This window comes from Piliocolobus tephrosceles, chromosome 8, assembly GCF_002776525.5.
Source record: "Piliocolobus tephrosceles isolate RC106 chromosome 8, ASM277652v3, whole genome shotgun sequence".
NCBI classification, from domain to species: Eukaryota; Metazoa; Chordata; class Mammalia; order Primates; family Cercopithecidae; genus Piliocolobus; species Piliocolobus tephrosceles.
The window spans coordinates 92,160,168-92,165,523 of record NC_045441.1 but is presented as its reverse complement, the minus strand read 5'-3'; positions in this window follow the sequence as shown (position 1 = coordinate 92,165,523).

Below are 5,356 nucleotides of genomic sequence, written 5' to 3'. Positions count from 1 at the left end.
CGACTATCTGAAAAATAAGAAGTGTGATTGTGTTTATGCTGCAAACAAGTTTAACAAGTGTTTCCAAGTCTGTTGTGCTTCATATTTCATTCATACTAAACCCAATTTAAATTTCTCTGATAAACTGTACCCTAACCCAACCCTCTCATAACCAGCCAGCTTTATTTCTCACAACGCCCTCCAACATTTCATCCTGTCTCATCAGTTTGGTCTCAAAGCCTTGTGAATATGCCAAGGCTTATTGTCAAGATTTTCCTTTTTCTAGCATGACCTGTCACTTCCTTCTCTGATGTAAGTAGTCTGAGGTTATACTTAACAACTGTTCCTTAAATCATAATAGCTGCAAGCCTTCACTAACCTTGCTTATAGAAATTCTAATAGATCTAAGCACCTCCCTTTTCTAGATATTCCCAGTATCTTCTTGTGGTGAATTATGAAATGTTTCTCATTCGTCTTACACTTCATGATTCCAAGGAAGCAGTACCTCAAAGCTCCCAGAGGTCAAACTTCATTTCCAAACCCCTTTCATCCAACAGTTGACCATGATCCATGTGGCATTGCCAATGATTTATTGCCGTTCTTCCCAGTGGTGAAACTGGACATAAACTATCACTGATAACTTTGCTGGAAGTTCTAGTAATTCTGCAAGTCTATGACTCACCTGAACATCAATCATCTCTTTTTGAATTTCTGGTACTACTGCTGTCCCACATGCTCTCCAGGATCCTGAAACAAACTTCTGTCAGTGGCTCCATCCATTTCCTGGCTCCTTTTTGTGAAAATGGGGTGACTATCCATTAGTCAACACCCTCTTTGTAAAAGAAACCAAACATAAATTCAAGACAGTTTAATAAGTATTGACTCCTGTAACTGGCAAGTCTGAGCATGAGGTAGACTTTGAGCACATTGTGATCTAGAGTTTCTAACAAAGCTGTCATTCATACTCAGTTTTTCTATGACTCTGGGCTCTGCTTTCCTCTGTGTGATGGTTTCATTCTTATGCAAGCTTTTTTTCCACATAGTATGAAAAATGGTTCCTGTCAGCCTCAAGTCATTATTCTCTGTAACTTACTGACCAAAAGAAAGAGAGTCTCTCTCTTTCCCATTGTCTAGCTAATCTCATGAGGAACTCAGATAGGTATTTCTGGGATCATATGTCTAGCCCTTGATTATCCCCCTTGCTGATCAGGAAGGTAAGTTACTGTGATAAACTAGGCCAGGTCTGGGACAGAGTCCTGTGGCTAGAGCTGGTGAACTATGTAATTGACAGCCTTCCTCAGAACCACACCAGATGGAAGAGGAACACTTTCCAAGGAAATGGTGATGAATGAAGCATGCATGCATGCATGTGTGTGCATGCAGACACATATACACACAATGTCCCCTGGAGTCTTCTTCTTGACTAAGCCCAGTTAGGAGTCCTACACTACAGACTTCCATGGCCCTATGTATAAGAGCTTTTTAATGGTTTAAGCTCTATCTTTCTTACAGTAGGACTTGTCAAACTGTCACTCTCTAAGTTTTCCCTCAATGCTAGAGGGACTGCTTAGAAAGTTCTGGAATTAAGTGCATAATGTGCCTGAAAAGTCGCTTTCTTCAAATAACTTAGACCTTGGCACTAAGTATGCTTCACTGGCCCAGCTTCCCTTTCTGAGGTAAATGTCTTTTTGAGGAAGAGAAGCTTGAGGAAACATAAACTTCATTTAATAGGTTCCACTTGGGTCAGTTAGGCTTTTATGCTTTTAAATCTTAGAGATCAAGGTGTCGGTGCCTTTCCTTCCTGGAGGCTCCTAAATATAAATGAATACATTGGGTAGAGTTGCTCCTAAATCCACCCACTAGCACCCAAGTCCTAGCTTTGGAAGTAGATGGTGGCTCACTCCACTGTTCAACACAATCTGAGCCCCACGTTTCAAAATTCCAATAAGGTCCCATATTATTTTCCCAGGGCCCATTTAGATCCCTCCTGTATCTTTAACTTTTCCATTGTTTATTTCAGCTGACATTGCTATACAGTCTCCCTGAACTGTTAGGCCGTTATAGTCCTTACAATTCAGAACACCCATCCAGCACAGTCATTGTATGTTCAACAAGAATGTGTAGTTATCGAAAGAGCAATACCTTATACATACAATACTGCATACTGTATGTGCTTAATACATACTTTTCAATCGTCTTGAAGATATACACGTTGGTCACTCATTTTATATATAAATTTTTTTAAGCTCCCAAAGTTCACATAGTTCAGAAAATAATTCTGACCAATTTCCTGAGAGATAGAGGAAAGCTCCCTGCAACCCTCCCCATGATTTTCCTCAACTTTCTTGGAGTGAGATATTTATTGATTCATTTAAACTAATGCTTTTCAAACTGTTTCACTGACAATTAATTCTGCAAGACGTCTCTCAAAGTATTTCCAAAGAAATGTTTACTATTTCTCCCTTTGGGAGATTTACAAAGCACATTACCCTAATAAAGATTCTGAATATGACTGCATTAGAGAAAGCTACTTAATTTAACACAGCACCTCACAAACTTATTCCACCAGAGAAATGAATTTATGTGAAACATGTATTAACCTCTTGTACATTTAGTGCTTGAGGAACACAGTATGAGAAGTGCTAATACATTAAGAGATGTAGACTTTTTTTAATACGTCAATTGCATCTCAAATGTTTTGCCAGTAAACAGTTACTTCATGTATGATGGAAAGAAAGGGATTAAAGTGTTAGGATGATGTAAGAAAAAGGACATTTACCTAGAAGATCAGTTTATCTGGGCCCTATGTCTATCACAGCACATTTATTGTACAATTTCATTCCTGACCCATATTACCTTATTGATTTTATTCTTAGGTTCACTTCTTCATGATTTTTAATTTGTTATTTGGTTGTATTACCTGTGTTTAGGTTGTTTTAAATTCATCCTCTCATTTACTCAATAAAAGTTTTTTGAAAACATGTAACCTCTCTGCTTGCTGTGGTGATGAAAAAGTAACAACAGATATGTGAAAATACCTCCCTAATTTTCCAGCCCACTGGGGATTTCAGTAAGTAATTACTGCAAGCTATAAAAATTCTAGGGTTTTCCAGAGAGTGCTGTCTCAAGCTCAAATAATCAGGTAAGTTTTCTTGGAGAAATCGTATCAAAGACTTGAAAGATGAATGAGTGATGGTGAGGTGACCTTCTGTCAGAGGCAGCATTCCAAGGAAAGAGAACAACGTGTGTTCTGCTGATAAGAAGAGAGAAAACACATGCTGGGTTCAAGAAACCTAACATTTAGTATGGCTACATCATTGAAGGGGTTCAGGGAGGGGAATCGTAGATAGAAGATAGACGAAGCAGGGCTATTACACAGAGCTTATGTAGTGCTTTGCAAGTCATTTAAAAAAGTTTGGACATGATCAAATTTGCATTTTAGAAAGATAACATTTTCTACAATGTGAAGAATGGGTTGAAAACAGATAAAACACAGCAAGCAGATCAGTAGTAGGGGTGTGTTTAATAATCCAAGGAATAGTGGGCTGATTTTTAAATCAAATATGCACGTTTCTAAAATGGAACAATTCATATGAATGCCACTCTAGTAATTAGGTGTGGGAATGAAAAAGTAATAATAGATATATGAAAATATCTTCTTAATGTTCATCCTCTTTCTGGCTCTCGTAGCTTCAGCTAATGAAATAGTGAGGAACAGCAGGAAAGCAGGGTCAAAAAAAGGGGCAACAATTATCACCACTCATTGGTGTATGCTTAAGACATGGTAAGTAGTTGATCTGTGGAACAAATATGTGTAGCTTATACCAGTGTCTGTCTATCCTGCCTGCTCAATAGCCAGAGAGCTTTTGAAAATTCTGATACTAGGACAGAGATTCTGATTCAATTCAATTCTGATTATCCGGTTTGGGGTCTTATAAACATCCCCAGGTAGGATTAGAGGGCATGAGTGAGATCCAATAAGAACCAATGAGTCTACAGATAAATTCAGACCTATCTATTTTAGCTTAGTTAATTTACATTCCATAGTCAAAGGTAGTTTTTCTCAAATTTTAGCAGGCATTAGAATTACATGGGAGGCTTATGAAACTCAGATCTATGGGCCCTACTCTGAGAGTTTATGATTCAGTAGGCCTGGGTGGGACCTGAAAATATACATTTATGACGAGTACTCAGGTGCTGCTGCTATTGTTCCAGAAACCAAGATTTCAGAACCATAAGTCTAAGAACCACTAGTCATTTTAGAAATAAGAACTTCATAATTTCCTTTTTGCTAGTGGAACAATATTTTCTTATTTTATTCTTTTATTTATTTAGATATTTGGAATTGTTTCAGTTTCACACCTGTGCACTGCACACCAAAATGGAAACAAAATTGAGAAACTATGATATGCTTTTATTTTATTATAGACATGAGAAGTAAATACAGGGCTTAGAAGAATTTCCTCAAAATATTTTCTATGCTGCAATTTCTCTTAAAAAATTTATTCTGATTCAAATAAGGAAGGAAACCCACATTTTAAACATGATGCATATGCAGTGGGAGAAAATATAAAATAATCTGATGATTCACCACTGTTCATGATTTAGCAAAGGCTTGCCCACCATAGTTACTAGAGTGGCATATCTTCCTTATGTTTCTCTCTGAAATGAGTCTACAGCTTATGGCAACACCCAGCACCTGGGGCTAGCTGGCTGGCTCACAACTCACAGAATCAACTACATCGTAGTCTGTGCTAATTAGTTATTTTTATGTGACATTATTGTTGTTCTGATTTTTTAGGAACCTTGGTTAGTTTATAAAAGACTGTTAATCTTTTTTTTTTTTTTTTTTTTTTGAGATGGAGTCTCGCTCTGTCGCCCAGGCTGGAGTGCAGTGGCCGGATCTCGTCTCACTGCAAGCTCCGCCTCCCGAGTTCACGCCATTCTCCTGCCTCAGCCTCCCAAGCAGCTGAGACTACAGGCGCCTGCCACCTCGCCCGGCTAGTTATTTTGTATTTTTAGTAGAAACGGGGTTTCACTGTGTTAGCCAGGATGGTCTCGATCTGCTGACCTCGTGATCCGCCCGTCTCGGCCTCCCAAAGTGCTGGGATTACAGGCTTGAGCCACCGTGCCCGGCCAAAGACTGTTTCTTAACAGCAAAATATTACCAAGAAAAATTTGATTTCATAGTCAAGTCTGACATGTTTCTCAAATACACACAAATAATTTCAAAGTTTTAATTAAAAGTAAAATCTACCTTAAAAAGACTGTTCATGGATTAATCACATCAATTATAATTTAGAAATTATATACAAACGTGTTGCTAAATTGGGAAAAATTCTGAGAGACATACTGTTAAGCGATTTTGTTGTACAAA